Below are 18,804 nucleotides of genomic sequence, written 5' to 3'. Positions count from 1 at the left end.
TAGGGGTGCAGGGCCCCAGAACCCCTGCACCCATCTGCTCCACAGCTGGCAGGCATCCTGGCCGCAGCAGGGGCCACCATCCCTGCGGCTGTCACCCTTAACACACCGTAACACACCGCAGCTTGAGGTGCAGTTCCCCCCAAACCCCTGCACCTATCTCCTTGAAACTTGGCAGGCTTTGTGGCCTCACCAGGGGCCTCTACTCCTGCAATTTTCATCCTGCTACACCTTAGCGCACACAAGGTCATCTATGTCATGAGTTTTGCCTGTCAGCAGCTTGAGGTGCAGTTCTCCCCAAGCCCCGGTACCAATCTTCTTCAAACATGGTATGCTTTGTGGCCTGACCAGGGACCACCACTCCTGCAGTTTTCACCCCCTTGTGGTGTAACACATACACGTGACATGAGTTTTGCTTTCAAGAATTTGGGGCGCAGTTCCTGCCAAACCCCTGCACCGATCTTCTTGAAACCTGGCAGACTTCATGCTATCAGCAGATGCTACCATTCCTGCAAGATTCGTCCAAATCAGACAAAAAGAATTATAGCTATTTCATTGATTCCCCATTATACCCTATGGCCAGATCTCCAAGGTGGCTCCGCAGCTTGGGAGCTGCTTTGGCCGGATCGAAGCAGAACCTGGTCCGGATCTCCGGATTGGATCCCTGGCATCTGAAGCAGCTGGATCCGAAGCCAGATCGAATAGCTGCCTACTCGCACAGGCCTAGTTTCTGTAGATGTTGAGCACAGAAATGAGGGGCATGGGCTCTGAATCAGAGCCCTCTAGACCTTAAATGCTGGAGACTGCACATGGAAGAGGCACAGGGGATAATAACCTGGTCAGACCCAGTTCCCTCTCCCCTATAGCACCCTCTCACTGCAATGCCATGGCCTTGGAGACTGAGAAAGAGAGACTTGTGGTCTGACCCTTTCCATGGAAGTTTTTATGCTTTGATGCAGACGTGCTCAACCTCCGACGCACAGCCCACGTGCATCCTGTGGAGCCTTGGAGTTACTCTCTGCTTGGCTGTTTAGGGCCGGGCCATGCCATCTTCTCCCCATAGGGCCAGACTGCCCCCCCCACCCCCCAGGAAAGGCCAGACCAATCCCTCTTCCCTCTGCCCAGCCAGACTGGGACTGGGCAATGCCCTCTTCCTCCTGTAGGTTTGGGCCATGCCCCTTCCTCTGCACAAATGGAGCTGGCCAGGCTGCCCCTCCACCCTCTTCCTTGCGGCCGTATGGGGTCCAGCTGCACCCACTCTGGGCACTGGATCGGGTGCACCGGGCAGCTCTGCCCTGCGGAGGAACCAGACACTGCCTGGGCAGCCCATCGGCCAAAAAGGTAGAGCGCCGCTGCTCACAACGACCGCCGGCTCTGTCTGCTCGCGCTCCAGCACCGCAGTTTCACTCTCAAGACCATCGATGGCCGGGAAAGACACCCCAGGAGACTGAAGAACGGTGTCCCGCAAGGCTCGATACTTTCTCCATTGCTTTTCAACTTGTCCCTTGTCGACCTGCCTGACACCCAGGCCGAGAAGTATGGCTATGCTGACAGCCTGGCTCTGACCAAATCAAGCAAGCAATGGGAAGCCACTGAATCCACTTGGGTTTTGTCCCAGGCTGGGTAGGGAGCGAGCCTGTCAGGGCTCGAGGCCACAGAGCTGCCACTGCAGCCCCCCCCACCCCCTCCGTTTCTCTTGCGGGTAGCCCGGCGCCATTTTGTGCTTTCCTCCCTGCTAAAATGGCTGTCAGGGCTTCCTCATCTGTTAGCGTCGGTCTGTCCCACCTCCGTGTCACTCACAGCAGACGCGAGTCATTGCGACTCCTACAGCCCCTCCCCTCCCTCGCGGGATGCGTCCGGGTCCCAAGGGACCACCTGCCCCCAACTGTTCCCTTCCTCCACAACCTGCGCCATAAAAGGAGCCGCCCCCTCACTCCTTAACCACCCTCGGCCATCGCCACGGCAGGAACAGTCTTGCCCCGCAAAGCCCTTCCAACCACCCGTCACCGGGACAGGAACTGCCGCGCGTTTCTCAACACTATGACAGGAAATGAGCCTCTCCTCTCTCTAACCATTGTGACAGGAAATGTCTTCCTGGGGCCCCCTAACAAGACACACTTCCCCCACCACCCTGCTGCCAACACTGTGAGAAGATTTCCCGCGTCCCTAACTCCCAGATACAGACAATGAGGGTAGGAAGGGACCTCAGGAGGTCACATCTAGTCCAGCCCCCTGGTCCAAGAAGGACCACCCCAACGACACCATCCCAGCCAAGGCTTTGTCTAGCTGGGTCTTAAAAGACCTCTGAGGATGGAGAGTCCCCCACCTCTCTGGGGAGCCTGTTCCAGGGCTTCACCACCCTCCTCACGAGAAAGTTTCCCCTGATCTCTAACCTCAGATTCCCTTGCTGCACCTTGAGCCCATTGCGCCTCCTTGTGCCCAGCCCAATGCCCCCCAGAAAGCTGGCTGCACATCCTGTCCCTGTTAAACCCCCACCCAGAGTCAGCCATAGCTCCATCCTCTATTTTTTCCACTCCGATTCCCCGCAGAGCCAGCTGTAATTCCTGTTCTCCTTATACACAGTGTAACAACCTCAGAGGCAGCTGCAGCTCCTGTTCCTGTTATATCCAGTCTGACCTCTCCCCCCCAAGAATCAGCAGCAGCTCCTCTCCCCATTACATACAGCCCAACTTGCCCTTCCAGAAGCAGCTGCAGCTCCTATCCCTGTTATACCCATCTTTGCCCTGCCCGGGGCCAGCCACAGCTCCTACCCTATTATACCCAGCCTGATCTCCCCCTCAGAAAACCCACCCAATAGAAACACCCCTAGTCCTTCTCTCAGGACCCTACTAACCATCTTCCACCCCTTTCAGGAAACACACACCACCTGCTTCTCACTGAGTCTCTAAGTCCCAGCTGCCTGGTCCCCTATACTTTCATCAACAAGCCTGTTGGGTGTGTTCCCCTCCCCCTTCCTGACCACATCCTCCCATGTTTCTGGAACTAATGATGTGTAAGATCATTCGTTGGGCGTGTGACAACGAACTTGATGACAAAGTTGTACAGCATCAGGACACTGACGAGGTGAAAGCGCTCGCTCCTTAGTGGGACACTGCTGACAGGTCTCTGTGGGGCCAGGTTCAACTACAAAACCCTGTAAGTAAGACTCCCTCTCTTCCCTCCCCTTTCTTCCTCCTGTCCTGTCCATCTTTCACCCCACAACCCAGACAGGACCCTTCCCTCCCTACCCATTATCCCCTAAACTCCTTCATCCACCACTCCTGGGGGTCGGACTCGATGATCTATTGAGGTCCCTTCCGACCCTAACATCTATGAATCTATGAAAACCATTGACCTCCCAGCACCCTGAAACCCCTGGAGCTGGGGAAGGACCCAGTCCTGGCTCTCAGGCTTCTGCCCCACCCAAAAAGCATTACACCCCACTCTTGTCTCAGCAGTGGGAGAGAACCCATGAGTCCTGCATGTACCTCCCCATGCTCTGACCCACAGGGTCCACCTCTCAGAGCTGGGCAAGAACCCAAGCACCCCAACACCCAGACCCCGCTGCTCTGAATCACCAGGCCTCATTTCCTTCCTGCAAGTGAAATAGAACATAGTCCTCCTAGCACCCAGCCCACATGGCCCTGCTCTACCAGCTGCCTTTCCCCCACAACGGGGATTGAACCTAGGCATCTTGCCTCTCTTCCCTTCCTGTTCAGAACCACCAGGCCCCAATCTCCTCCCAGAGCTGGGGCAGAACCCAGGAGTCCCAGCCACTGCCCTGTTGTTCTGACCTCCCAGTTCCTGCTCCCCACCCAGAGCTGGGGCAGAAGCCAGGACTTCTCACTCCCAGCACCCCTTCTCTAACCCATAGTTTCTCAACCTGTGGTATGCGTACCCCTGGGGGTACACCAGATACAGGCAGGGGGTATGCAGGAACCCCAACACTCTCTCTCACGCGCGCACGTGCTCTTTTTTTGTCTCTCTTGTCCTCTTTTCCTCTCAAAACTATGGGAAAAAAATTTGGTGCAATTAAAAAAACTTAAATTCCCCAATAATAATTTGGTATGCCATACTTTGCACAAAATATTTTGTCTGAAGCAATGTAGTAGTTTGGTTTCTAGTCTTTGACCTTGCTTTTTTGTTTTTTGGAGGGTTTTGTTTGAAACTCAAAGCAAAGTCCCATTGGTTCCTGGCTCACAGCTTTAACCCCATTTGGAAAACCTTGAAGCTTAAAGAGGTGGCCAGAACCCCTGCTCTAACCCACCAGACACCACTCTTCTCCTAGAACTGGTATTTGAACCCAGGAGTTTGAGTTTCCGGCTCCCCCTGGTTGCCGCCAGGAAATGTAGTTTGAAATGCTGTTATTTTAGATCAGGGTACTTTAAGCCTGACCTGCTCTTGTGGTTCAGGGGGAGCCTCCTTTGCTGCCAGGTGGGAGACCTGGGTTTGATTCCTGGGCCTCTATATAGCTACAGCCATTGAGGCACTGAATGTCTGGCATTTGGATTTTGTCTTAATGATCTAAAGAGACAGTGATGGAAGGTCTGGGCAGCCTCCATTCCTCCATTCTCCTACCTAGGCTTGTGTGTTGAGGGTCCTGGGTGCCTCTTAAGCATACATCATAATCCAGAAAGGTTGATGGTTGTCTACTCTTTAAGACTTAAAAAGGAGCAATAGGAGCTTAAAGGTATTAGTAGGTCACGAAGCCTACTGAAAACAGGGAGAATTGTGTGTGGCTCTAGGTGGACAGACAGACAGATAGATGTACTTGGGGACTGAAGGATTATAAGTAGCCAAGCACTGAAGTGTGTCCTGCGGAGCCTTATGATAGAGGAAGTAGCACTGAGTGAGTAATGGGCTTTTTTTTTCTTTCGCTTCAGTAATGCAGCTCCATTTTGGGTAGAATATAGCAGTTTTGATTCCTTCCAAAGCTAAAAGGATTGCGTTTTCTGAGCCATACTGCTTCTTCCAAAATGGTAATCACTGCATTTTCACGGAAAAGAATGAGCAAATAGTTTGTCCGAAACAGTGTGGTAGCTTTGTTCTGCTCTTTGACCTTGCTTTGTTGGCTTTTTGGAGGGCTTTGTTTGATACTCAAACCTGAGACCCATTGGTTCCTGGCTTATAGTTTTTATCCCATTTGGGAATCCTTGAAGCTGAAAGAGGTTGTTTCCAACACAAGGTTGGGATCACGAGAAACACCATATGGGTCAGACCAATGATCCATCCGGCCCAGAATCCTGTCTCCAATACAAAGAAGTGGATGCTATAGAGCAGTGGGCTCCAACTTTTTAAGCACTAGACCAGTTTTTGAATTAAAATGCAACCCAGGATCTACTGTGTGCCACCACCACCCTCTACCCAGCAGGTCCGTCAGTAGGGAAGGGAAGGGGCAGAGACCCCTGTGTTGAGGGAGGGAGTGGGGCAGAGGCAGGGGCAGAGGCTGGGGGGAATGAGGCCCTGGCTGAACAGGGTGGTGGGATAACCGGAGACCAGGTGACCTGTCTAGGCACGGGGGGGGGGCTTCTGCTGCTGCATGCATCCAGGTGGAGGCCTGGGGACATGTGCCCCCCCCAATCTGTGTGCAGGACAGAGGTGGCTGCTGCTATGTGCCAGGCTTTGCACCCCACAGCTGCCCCAGGAGTGGTGCGAGGCCATGTGTGTCCTGCCGCTGGGCTCGATACTTTCTCCATTGCTTTTCAACTTGTCCCTTGTCGACCTGCCTGACACCCAGGCCGAGAAGTATGGCTATGCTGACAGCCTGGCTCTGACCAAATCAAGCAAGCAATGGGAAGCCACTGAATCCACTTGGGTTTTGTCCCAGGCTGGGTAGGGAGCGAGCCTGTCAGGGCTCGAGGCCACAGAGCTGCCACTGCAGCCCCCCCCCTCCGTTTCTCTTGCGGGTAGCCCGGCGCCATTTTGTGCTTTCCTCCCTGCTAAAATGGCTGTCAGGGCTTCCTCATCTGTTAGCGTCGGTCTGTCCCACCTCCGTGTCACTCACAGCAGACGCGAGTCATTGCGACTCCTACAGCCCCTCCCCTCCCTCGCGGGATGCGTCCGGGTCCCAAGGGACCACCTGCCCCCAACTGTTCCCTTCCTCCACAACCTGCGCCATAAAAGGAGCCGCCCCCTCACTCCTTAACCACCCTCGGCCATCGCCACGGCAGGAACAGTCTTGCCCCGCAAAGCCCTTCCAACCACCCGTCACCGGGACAGGAACTGCCGCGCGTTTCTCAACACTATGACAGGAAATGAGCCTCTCCTCTCTCTAACCATTGTGACAGGAAATGTCTTCCTGGGGCCCCCTAACAAGACACACTTCCCCCACCACCCTGCTGCCAACACTGTGAGAAGATTTCCCGCGTCCCTAACTCCCAGATACAGACAATGAGGGTAGGAAGGGACCTCAGGAGGTCACATCTAGTCCAGCCCCCTGGTCCAAGAAGGACCACCCCAACGACACCATCCCAGCCAAGGCTTTGTCTAGCTGGGTCTTAAAAGACCTCTGAGGATGGAGAGTCCCCCACCTCTCTGGGGAGCCTGTTCCAGGGCTTCACCACCCTCCTCACGAGAAAGTTTCCCCTAATATCTAAGCTTGCTGCAACCTGAGACCATTGCTCTTTGTTATTTCCAGCCCAATGCCCCTGCAAAATGCCAGCCACTGCTCCTGTCCCTGTTCCTCCTAGCCTGGCAGCCGCAGCTCCTGCCCCAGTATTCCCAGGCTGATGCTCTCCTTTCCCTTTTATACTGTTGGCTCCTATTCAGCTTATTGTCCACTGCCACCATGAAAAGTACTGTCTAACTCCAGCACCATGATAGGAACCAACCCAGAACACAACTGCCCCTACCAACACCACCACAGGGACTGTTTCCCCCAATTAAATCCCTACAACCCCTTGTAACCAGAATGGGACCTGCTCCTAAAACACACACACACACACACACACACACACACACACTGCACCATGACTGGAACCATCTCCCCAGACCTCCTTAACCCGCATCCCTACCCCGTCACAAGAAATGTCCTGCTCCAACACCAGTACAGAACACAACCTCCCTCACCCCCAACACCCAGACAGGGAACAAATCCCCCATGATCACCATGACAGGAACTGGCCCACGGATCCCCCTACCCCTGGACACCAGGACAGGAACAAATCACCTTCCCTTCTCCAACGCCATGACGGGACCCAACCACCATTGCCTGCTTCCCATCACTGTAACAGGGACCATGTAGGCCCGCACTGTGTGGTGATATGGGGTGCAACATGGGATAGCTGGACCTGAGTGGTTATCATCTCTCCCTCAAAACCCCCCCACCGAATAGGAACACCCCTATTCCCTCTCTCAGGAGCACCCCTTGCCCCCTTCAAGAACCCCACACCAACCCCTTTTCACTGAGTCCCTAAGTCCCAGCTGCCTGGTTCCCTAGGGCCTTATCTGTTAGCCTGCTGGGTTCCTTCCCCTCCCCTGTCAGGAAATAACATATGAAACTGCAACTTTGTAAAGTGCAAATCATCAAACTTGGTGATGTAGGAAGTCATGTAAGGCTGGGGGCAGACCCTGCTGAGGCTGAGGAGAAGGGAGACTGCCTTTGTTAGCAGGACACTGCTGACGGCGCTTTGTGGGGCCAGGTCCAGCTACAAGACCCTGTAAGTGAGACCATTGTCCCTTCCCTCCTCCTGTTCTGTCCATCTTCCACCTGGCAACCCAGACAAGGCCCCTCCCTCCCTCCCTCCCCATTATCCCCTAAACTCCTGGGTCCTTTAACTATTGACCTCCCAGCACTCGGGAACCCTTCCCTTCTAGTGGAGCTGGGGAAGGACCCAGGAGACCTGGCGCTCAGCCTTCTGCCCCACCCAAAAAGCATTACACCCCACTCTTGTCTCGGACCTGGGAGAGAGCCCAGGAGTTCTGCCTCTACATTGGCCTGCAGACTCAGAGGACTCCCCTCCCCTCCCCTCCCAGCAGTGGCCAGCAACTCTGAGACCCCCCTGTCTGAGTCCTCAGACCTCACTCCCTTCCTACAAGTGAAATAGAACAGAGCCCTCCTGGCTCCCAGCCCACATAGCCCTCGTCTACAAGCTGCCATTTCCCCACAACGGGGATCAAGCCCAGGCATCTTGCCTCTCTTCCCCTCCTGTTCAGGACCACCAGGCCCCAATCTCCTCCCAGAGCTGGGGCAGAACCCAGGAGTCCTTGTTCCCAGCACCCCTGCTCTAATCCACCACACCCCATTTTTCTCCCAGAACTGGTATTTGAACCCACAAGTTCGGACTTCCAGCTGCCCCTGGTTGCTACCAGAAAACCAGGTTTGAAATGTAGGTTTTTTTATACCATGTGGTTTGAGATCGACCTGCTGCTGTCATTCAGCAATAGATTCCTTCTCTGCCATGCAGGAAACCTGGGTTTGATTCTGGGATGTTCATATAACTGCAGCCATTGGGACACTGAATGCCTAGACGTGGTCGGGCTTTCAGATTCTGCCACAATGGTCTGAAGAGGGGACGGACTGTCTGGGCAGCCTCCACTCCTCTATACTCCTACCTAAGCGTATGTGTAGAAAGTCCTGGGTACTGCTCAAGCATACACCGTGATCCAGGTGGATTGACAACTGTTAGTTGTCTATTCTTTAAGACTGCAATAGGAGCAATAGGGACTGAAGGATTAAAAATATGCAGATGTTGGAAGTATGTACTGGGGAGCCTTGTGATAGAGGAAGTAGCACTGGGTGAGTAATGGGCTTTATTTTATTTTATTTTATTTTTTGCTTCAGTAACGTGGCTCCATTTTCTAGAGAAAATAACAGTTTCAGCTTCGTCCAAAGCTAAAACAATTGCAATTTCTCAGTCCCATTCAGAAAGGAATAAGCTCAGGGCAAAGCCAATTTTTTGTCTGAAGCAACGTACTAGCTTTTTTTCCCTAGGCTTTGACCTACCTCACTTTGTTGGTTTGTCAGAGGATTTTGTTTGAAACTCAAACCTGAGTCCCATTGGCTCCTGGCTCTTGGTTTTAACCCCATTTGGAAAACTTTGAAGCTGAAAGAAACAGACAGAACCCAGAACCCCTGCTTCAACCCACCGGACCCCCCTCTTCTCCTAGGACTGCTATTTGAACCCAGGAGTTTGGGCTTCCAGCTCTTCCTGTTGCTACATGGAAACATTGTTTGAAATCTTGTTATTTTATAGTATGGTATTTTAAGGCTGACCTGCTGTTGCAGATCAGTGGTAGCCTGTTTCTCTGCCAGGCAGGAGACCTGGGTTTGATTCCCAGAAGTGCGTATAGCTACAGCCATTGGGCCACTGAATATCTGGCCTTTGGATTCTGTCTCAATGGTTGAAAGCTGGGGATGGGAGGTGTGGGCAGCCTCCACTCCTACCTAGGCATACGTTTTGAAGGTCCTGGGTACCTCTTAAGCATAGACCATGGTACAGAAGGGGTGATGGCTGTCTCCTCTTCAAAACTTAAGAAGAAGCAATAGGAGCATAGAGGTGTTAGGAGGTCATTCAGCCTACTAAAAACAGAGAGAATGGCATGTGGGACTAGATGGATGGTCAGACAGATGTGCTTGGAGACTGAAGGAATAAAAAGGGGAAGACATTGGTGGTATGTGCTGAGGAGCCTTGTGATAAGGGAAGTAGCTTCAGTAACACAACTCCATTTTAGGTAGAAAATAGCAGTTTCGACTTCTTTTGCAAAGCTAATGCAAAGCTAAATGCAAAGCTAAAATGATTGCATTTTCTGAGCCCAACCACTTCTTCAAAAATGATAATCATTACATTTTCTCTGTCCCATGCAGAAAAGAAAGAATCAAATATTTTGCCTGAAGCAATGAAATAGCTTTGTTCCTGGCCTTTGACCTTGCTTTGCTGTTTTTTTGGAGTGCTTTGTTTGAAACTCAAACCCAAGACCCATTGTTTCCTTGCTCACAGTTTTAATCCTATTTGAGAAAGTTGAAGCTGAAAGAGATGGTTTCCAAGACAAGGTTGGGATTGTAAGAAACAGCCTACTGGGTTAGACCAATGGTCCATCTGGCCCAGAATCCTGTCTCCAATGAAGAGAAGTGGATGCTATATAGAGAAAGAGCACTGAACTGGATATTTCCAGAGTGATCTATCATATCCTGTTCAGTACCCTCCCTAGCATCCAGCATTGGTGATTTAGAGATGCCAGAGGAAACTGCTCCCACTGTTCTGTCCAACAGCCGTTAATTCATCTCTCATCCATGAATTTATCCAGTCCTGTTTTGATCCTGGCTCTGCTTTCTGCCTCCACAGCCCCCTGTGGCAATGAATCCCACACGTTAAGGATGTGTAGTATAAGAAAAACAAACACTTCCTCTTCTTAGTTTGAAGCCCACCATGTACGACTTTCAGAGGGTGCCCTCTCATTCTAGCATTCTGGGGCTGGGTGAGCAACAGTTCCCTGCTCACTTGTTCACTAGACCATTGAATAGATCTCCATCCTGTCCCTCCTTCACCTTCTCCTTTCCCAACTGAAGAGTCCTAGCCCTTCTAGCCTGTCCTGGGATAGCAACCCCTCCAGCTCCCTTGATCATTTTGCTTCAGGGTTCCTCAATTAAAACCATCAGAAAGAAGCATTCTGACTTTGCCATGTCAGAGATGGAGAGACACGTCAATGTCGCTGGGGACAGCAGGGTTAAAAACATGAAGTCACAGACGGGGATGTTGGTGGAACTTCACTGATGCGATCAATAGGGGAAATAGCACTCGATGAGTCATGGGGTTTTTATACTCTATTTCGGGTAGAGAATACAGGTTTCAGCTACCTCCAAAAGTGAAAACAATTGTGTTTTCTCAACCCCATGTAGAAAAATTCAACTCAGGGCAAAGAAAATATTTGGTCTGAGATAACTGATTTGTTCATGGTCTTTTGTCTCATTTTCTTGTCTTCTGGTGGGGTTTTTAAAATGCCATGCAGAGATCGACTGTTCCTGGGCCCATGGTTTTCACCCTATTTGAGAAACCTCCAGAGCAAGACGGTCCATTTCCAATGACATTTTGATTAGAAGTGTCAAAATAAAGCCTTTTCTTTCACTTGCCCATATCCTTTCTCTATGAGATGTTGCCCTGCCCTGGCAGAAACTATTCCCTAAAGGACCAGATGTTATTTTGGAGTCCCCAACAGCTTTCTCCAATGAATAAGGTTTTGGCCAAAATAATTCACTCAATAGGGACAGAGAGAATTGTATGTGCAGATTAGGAGCTGGGGGTTAATTTGTAGGGATATGGGGCCGGAGAGGGGCAATCCAGGGGGTGTAGTCACTTCCCTCTTTGGATGTAGGCTGTCAGGGTAGGGTGTGACCATAGCCCCTGATTTCATGTGGGTATAGACCCCAGGGGTTGAGCATCACTGCCACACATCCTCTGCTTTCTGCTGCTGTTGAATTCAGCGCCAGCTTGAGAGGGAAGGCCAGACTGCAGTGTCTTTCACCTCCTGGGCTGTGGGGGCCACATGAAAGCAGGGGCTCCAGCCAGCCATAGCACCCAATGGCTGGCGAACTCAGATGAAGATGAAGCCAGAACTAGGCTTGAGTGAACTCAGTCTCTGGCCACCACTGACCTGTGGATCCCCCCCAAAATCATTACTTCAAACCCTGACATGCAGCCAGGATCCACTTGACACCAAAAATAGCATTGCCCCCCCAGAGGGAAAAGACGGCAAGAGCAGGGATCCTGGCAATGAACTGCCTAAGAAGCAATTCACGGATATACACTCCCTGGAAGATGATCTTGGTCCACAGTTCAGAAGAAGACAACCCCCCATGTCTGAGGCTGCCAGTCTGACTTGTGGGGTGGGATGGGAGAAACCAGTTTCTGACATGAACTGCAGTTGCAGGGTGTTGTGGGGGTCACAGGATCTCTTAGATTTGAGTCCCAGTGCTCACTGGATGCTGCCGGGTGGGGGGCAATCCCCACTGCCCTCCACTGCCCCAGCCTGCATGGGGGGCTCTGAACAAGGCCCCTCGACCCTCCCCTGCTCCCCCAGCCCCGCCACAGATGTCCTGCCTGCCGGGGCTTTGGCCCTTTACAGAAAAAAAAATCAGAGAAAAGTCCTGGGATTCACCACTCCTGGTGCAGCCTCAGAGATTCGGGCGCTTGTGCAGAGCGCCCCCACATGGTGCAGGGAAGTGGGGATTGCCCCCCACTGGCAGCAGTGGTGAGTCCCGGGGTTTCTTCAGGGTTTATTTTCTTGAAGGGCTGGAGCTGGCCCATGCGGGGCACCCGTGATGGGGCTGGGGGAGCGGGAGGGAGGGGTTGGGGGCTTGTGCAGAGCCCCCCATGCAGCGTGGGGCAGCAGGGATTGTTCCCCACCTGTCAGCACCTGGTGAACTGAGGCTTTTTTCCCCCCAAGTGCTGGGAGCTGGTGTGGGCAGGGCGGCCATTGCCAGGCTGGAAGAGGGGCGGGGGATGGGCCAGGCCTGGCCTGGCTGATTCGGAGATTCAGCTGCTGCCAAATCTCTGAACCAGATTCGACCGAATCAAATCAGGACAGTGATTCGAATCACCAAATTGAATTGCTGTCCCCCGAATCGGCTGAATCCGAATCCAAAGTAAATACTAGTTGTGTTGCACAGGCCTACTACGGGAGTCTTCAGGATCCTCTTTCATCCTCCAGCTTCTGCTTTCTGCCTCGGGTGGGGTGGGGAGGACTAGTGATGAAGCTCACAGGCATTCAGGGAGTCTGAGTAGCCCAGTGGTTGGTTAGAGGGTGTGGAGGACAAGGGCCTCGAGAGTCCACACAGACCATGGGGCAGGCATGGATCTGGACAGACTTGTCTTTAAGAGATCTTGCTTCTTCACATCTATGGAAGAGAGGGATGTGAAGGCAACAGACTGTAGCAGTGGTTTTTATTCCATGGCTCAGATGCAGCCCCTGGAGTCATGTCAGCTGGGCCACAGGTCTAGAAAATTGGTGGTGGGGGAGAGGTGGAAGCAATAATTGCCATGGGGAACTTGCACATGGGCCATGGGGGGTTTGCTTCATGGCTGCATCTAGTGCACAGGGTTGAGCCAGCCTATGGGGCTGGTCTGTGGCTGGATCTGGTGTCTGAGGCCAGACTGGTCTGATAAACCACACCCAGGGACTGAACCCATACACCAGTCCTATTTGGATCAGGATTTCAGTTCAACCCCATGCACCTGATCCGGGTCATAGGGCTAGATAGCTTGAGGACCTGTAGACTAAAATAGAGCAAGATGGAGCCAACCCCTACCTTAAGGCTGCAAACCTGCCCCGGGTGGCAATAGGAACATCCTCCCTGATAACAGCTGGTCGCAGAGTCTCTGTTTCTTGCACTGCCTGGCTGAGGTGTAAAGATCTTTGTTTGGATTCCAGGTGCAGGGAAAACGAAGGGTGAAATGGGGCATACACAAGCGGCCCCCAGCCTGAGATCTTCCCAGGAAGCCATGCCAACGCCGGAAGAAATGTCACGGACAATGCATGCCCATCTCCGGAGACAGCCTCAAGGGGACAGCCACGATGTCCAGCCCTTGAGCGTCGCCCATCTCCTGCACACCCGGAACCGCCTTCAGCCTCTCGACTCCAAGACTCCCCACCTCCGCTCCTGCTTCAACCGGGCCATGATGGAACTCGGTAGCGAGCCTGTGTGCGTACAGGACAATGCTTTTCTGGTGCTGCGGTGTGACGGCAAGGAGCTCCACTTCCTCTCTGGCAATGGTGAAAATCAGATCACTGTGTGGCACGATGGCCAAGGTGCCTGCTGTGATGTCAAGGTCAAAGGGTGGTGGGCCTCCATTGCCAGGTACCTCACCCGGCCCCATGCCCACAAGGCATCCCCACGCAGCCAATTGGTGGCTGCTTCCTAGGCCAACCTCAGTGAAATACCAGTCAATGGACACCACATCAGAACTTCACCCTTTCATCAACTCATTTGCAGTAACTTTAACCCTGCAAGAAACAGTGTTAGAGATGACATAGTTTGCATACATTTGTAGTCACTATAGAAGTCTGAAGTCAATTATTCACATCCCATGCTCCCCCTTTTTGAGAACTGGCAGTCAAAAATTGGTGTGTCCATGTCCTATATGGAAGCCTATTCCAAACAGATTAAAGGGAAATCTTTTTTGTATCACTGAACCTTCCTAAAAACAAGGGGCATAGCCTTATTTGGGGGGGGAGGGGGAGTATGCTAGTAAATATGGTAGCTTCATTGTAACCACTGTTATGACTTGCTATGTGTGGAGTCAATGCTTTCATTTATGTGCTAGGATACACCTGCCTAGCAATGGCTTTGAGGGGTATATGTGCAGCTGGGAAGATACCCAGGTTTAGGTCAGTGATGCTCAACCTTTTGGCTCTGCTGGGCAGAGGAACAGTGCAAGGTCTCTATGGGGTCTTGGGTCATGTCTGTGTCCCCTGTGTGCCAGAATTGGGTCCCAGGAGACAGGAGCCATCCTCTCCTGACCCCCATGTGCTGGAATTGGCCCCTGGAGCCACCCCCCATGCATTAGGGTTTAATTTTAGGGTCCTGACACCACCCCATCATGCCCCCATGCTTCAGGGGTCTTAAACACCACCTCCTACCCTCCATGCACGAGGTTGGGGTCCTAGGGGTCCAGTGCCCTCACCCTAGGTTCCAGCCCTCACCCTAGGATTGGGGGCTGGATCTAGTGTACAGGGCCCAGGGCTCTGCATGGGTCCAGAGATTTGGCAGCGAGGGGGAGGGGTGATGAAACAGCTCCCCCACTACCAAATTATTATAAGTTTGGGGAGCCAAATAGGCCAGATGACAAGGCACCATGAGCTCGTCCTGAGCAGCGGGCTGGGGATTGAATATACCCACTTTAGGTTGGCACACTTGTACCTGATTCAACATAGTCTTATTGACGCCCGATGTGCATATTTTTCCCCAAATCACAGTCCTCCAGCACTGGGACACTTGCTTTGAACAGGCACACTGCTTTCTTTTTCCTTGAAATAGAAGCATGAAGACACTGTGCTCTGTCCATGCTTCTTTCTGGGACAGTAAGCGGGAAGGAGCAGAGTCGAGGAGAAACTCTTACCACCACTCTCAAATTGGCAGCAGCTTTTTGCTGCAGATTAACTCTAGATGCTCCTGAGATGGGTGGGGAAACAGTAGATATGCATTTCATGAGTTGTTTACGGGCGGAGTGTTTACTGTCTCAAAGGTACAGTTGAGACACAATTTAGTTTGGTTCTCAGCTACCTGAACACTCAGAGAAGCGCTGGGGTTACAAGGATGCTCCATCCAGCAGAGGAAGGGAGAACAGGAAACTGGCTAAAGGTCAATGCCAGCCAAGCTCTTCCAATGCTGATGGACCTCAGGAAGTAGTGAGTTCTCTAAGGCATCTGAAGTGTCATTGGCTGATGTTGAAGGCAATGGAGATGTTCAGGAGATGGTCTTGAGAAGGCATGGGAGGGTGGGCCTTGTCAGTAATTGACTCAGTTCTGGCGGGAAGAATGTAACTGAACCTCTTGCCAGTTGGGAACAATTCACAAAATCATGTCTGCCAAAAGGATTTTCAGCCATGTGTCTTGAACCACTAACATTACCTTGTGATTTCACTTTTGTTTATTTTACGTGAGAAACCTGACAATGATTTCATCAGTCAAAGTTGCAGAGGGTGCTTTTGGCCATCCTTAAATAAGGTCCGGGATTCATCAGCCAGACACAGTAGTCATTTTCAAAAATATATTTATCTATCTATTTACATTTTTTAAATGTTTGGATCATCAAAACTAGCAAGAGGAGCAAAAGAGCCATAAGAAATAGTGCCTTCTGTGTGCATCTACATGTGCAACTGATGCGATGCAATAAACTTTGGAGCAATATGAACCGAAGCCTGGAACACCAGTATCTTCCACTGGGGCAGAGCAGGTCCTCGGCTGACTGGGCTGACCAGGTGCAATGTGTTGGGTCATGGGTTAGCTGTGGGTCATTGGCCCTGGGCTGTTGGTCAGCATCTAAGTGCACATTTCAGTATAGTAAAGTACTTCACCATGAGATGGCACTATACCCACCAGTATTATTCTACAGAAGAGTTACTTAGTTTACTGTGCCCTAATACTGGTGCATGTGTAGACTATGATGATTTACTGTGGAGCTAATTAGTTTACGCCACAGTAAATCACATGTGTAGATGCACCTGCTAAATTAGATCAATGGTCCACGTAGTCCAGTATCCTGACCCCAGCCATAGCAAGAACTGATGCTTTAGATGGAGAGCTATGAATAGTGTCTATCTAGGGTGATTTATCTCTTGTTAGACCTTGCTTCGTATTGACCATCATTAGTTTAGAAATGCCAAAGGAACATGTTGGAGAGTTGTGTTTAATAGTTATTAATCAAGCCATCCTCCATGAATTTTTTTAGTCCCTTACTGAACCTGGCTCTGCTTTCTGCCTCTATAACATCCCATGGTAATGAGTTCCACCAGTGAATGATACACAACATAAACAGTCCTTTCCCTTATTTGTTGTAAACCTTTGGATGGCAGTGCCTGTTCCCTTATTCTGAGCCAGGAAGTAAGGAAGAGAAATATTATAAAGATGATCTGTTTCCCTTTCTCCCAGCTTTGGAAGCTAAGCCAAAATTTTCCTCTTAAAAAAGAACCTGTTTTCAAATGAAAACACTTGAAACTACCACAAATTCTGTCCCCACCCAAAATTAGTACCAGGGCTTATTATTTTCCCCTTCTGAGCTTGAGATCTAGAATTGCCAAAAGATTTATTCTTATGTTATGTGTAATAAATACTTTGAGGAATGGATGGGCTGTGGGTCTGGAGTGAGGGTCATTGGCAAGACTGGGGGTACAGGGGGCTGCGGGTTGTAAGTGAGGGGCACATCAGGGCTGGTAGTGGCAGGGGCCTGTGGGTTGGGAGTGAGGGTCACTGCCAGGGCTGGGGTGTGCAGGGGATCTGTGGGCAGGGGGGAAATGGGGGTGCACCTTTTCAGTCACACCCCACTTTGATTCCTGCTCCACCCAAAATTCAAAGTCAGCTGCTTAACAGGGGCATCATCAGCAGCAGCAGCAGCAGCAGTTCTATCCAGACAGCAATGAGTCACTTGAATTCATGGCTCCTTATCACTGAACCCAATTCCTGCTAATCTCTTCATTCCTCAGGTGTTACTGACCCCCTGCTCTTTTTAAAGGTTCCCCTAATGAAGCTAGCCTTTCTCCTGCCATTTAATAGTATTTAATAGCAGGGATTTAATAGCATCCTTCAACTACCTGGAGGGTGGTGCCAAAGAGGACGGAGCTCAACTGTTCTCAGTGGTGCCAGAGGTCAGAACAAGTAGCAAGTTGCAGATATGGAAGTTGAGATTCAATTTCAGGGAGATTTTTCTCATAAGAAGCATAGTGAAGCACTGGAACAGGCTCCCCAGAGAGGCTGTGGTATCTCCATCCTTGGAGGTTTTTAAGACCTCACTACAGAAAGCCTTGGTGGGGTTGATATAGTTGGGGATGGTCTTGCTTTGAGCTGGGGGGTGGATTACATGTGTCCTCCTCAGGTCCCTTCTAACTCAAATATTCTCTGATTGTATGATTAATTCTGCTGCACATTAGCAGCTCCTGCTAATGTCAATGCTAGTTCTCAGCACTGTAGATTCATAGTTTCATAGTTATAGGGTCGGAAGGGACCTAAGTAGATCATCAAGTCCGACCCCTGCCCTGGGCAGGAGTGAATACTGGGCTCATATGACCCCAGCTAGGTAATTAGCAAGCCTCCTCTTAAAAACCCACAAGACAGGAGCCAGCATCACTTCCCTTAGAAGTTGGTTCCAGATCCTAGCCGCCCTGACTGTGTCCAGCCTGATGCTTCCTGATCAGTGCTTCCTGTCCATCAGTGCTTCCTGATGTCCAGCCTGAACCTACTCTCTACCAACTTACGGGCGTTATTCCGGGAGGTGCTTGGGGGAACAGGGTTTCTCCCACTCCCCGCTGGTCCCTTCTGGTGAGTTTATAGATGGCCACTAGGTCCCCTCTCAGCCTTCTCTTGTGGAGGCTGAACAGGTTCAGGTCCCGTAGCCTCTCCTCGTAGGGCCTGCCCTGCTGCCCCCAGACCATGTGAGTGACCCTCCTCTGGACCCTCTTGATGCTGGCCACATCCCTCCTGAAGCGCAGCACCCAGAACTGGACGCAGTACTCCAGCTGTGGCCTGACCAGTGTCGCACAGAGGGGGAGGATCACCTCCTTGGACCTGCTCGAGATGTACCTGTGGATGCATGACAAGGTGCGCTTAGCCTTCCTGACTGCGTCCCCACACTGTCGGCCCATGTTCATTTTGGAATCGATAATAACTCCAAGATCCCTTTCTGTCACTGTGCTTTTGAGAAGGGAGTTCCCCAGCCTGTAGGTATGCTGCTGGTTTTTCCTGCCCAAGTGCAGTACCCTGCACTTGTCAGTATTGAATCTCACCCTATTCTCATTCGCCCACCCCTGTAACCTGTCCAGGGCCAGTTGTATCCTGTCCCTCCCTTCTAGCATGCCTACCTCACCCCAAATGTTGGTGTCATCAGTGAATTTGAACAGGGTGCTTTTTATCCCCTTGTCCAAGTCGCTAATAAAGAAATTGAACAGTGTGGGCCTGAGGACCGAGCCCTGGGGGACTCCACTGCCCACATCCCTTCAGGTCAAATATGACCCATCCACCACCACTCTCTGGGTGCGGCCCCTCAGACAATTTGCGATCCATTTGACTGTGTAGGCATCAATGCCATATTCGTCTAGCTTTTTAATGAGAATGGGGTGGTCGACAGTGTCAAAGGCCTTCCTGAAGTCCAGAAAGACTATG

At 51.4% G+C, this 18,804-nt stretch overlaps 1 long non-coding RNA gene across 1 annotated transcript; it reads left to right on the top strand.

The window, feature by feature from the left end:
• Positions 1–1,100: 1,100 nt before the first annotated feature.
• LOC132243848 (uncharacterized) lies at positions 1,101–15,844 on the top strand. Its single transcript, XR_009455431.1, has 2 exons — positions 1,101–3,153; positions 13,363–15,844. It is a non-coding gene; the product is annotated as an uncharacterized LOC132243848 (long non-coding RNA).
• Positions 15,845–18,804: the final 2,960 nt, after the last annotated feature.

This window comes from Alligator mississippiensis, chromosome 11 (genome assembly GCF_030867095.1).
Source record: "Alligator mississippiensis isolate rAllMis1 chromosome 11, rAllMis1, whole genome shotgun sequence".
Taxonomy (NCBI): domain Eukaryota; kingdom Metazoa; phylum Chordata; order Crocodylia; family Alligatoridae; genus Alligator; species Alligator mississippiensis.
The sequence above is the reverse complement of the archived record's forward strand: the minus strand, read 5'-3'. Positions and strand labels throughout refer to the sequence as shown.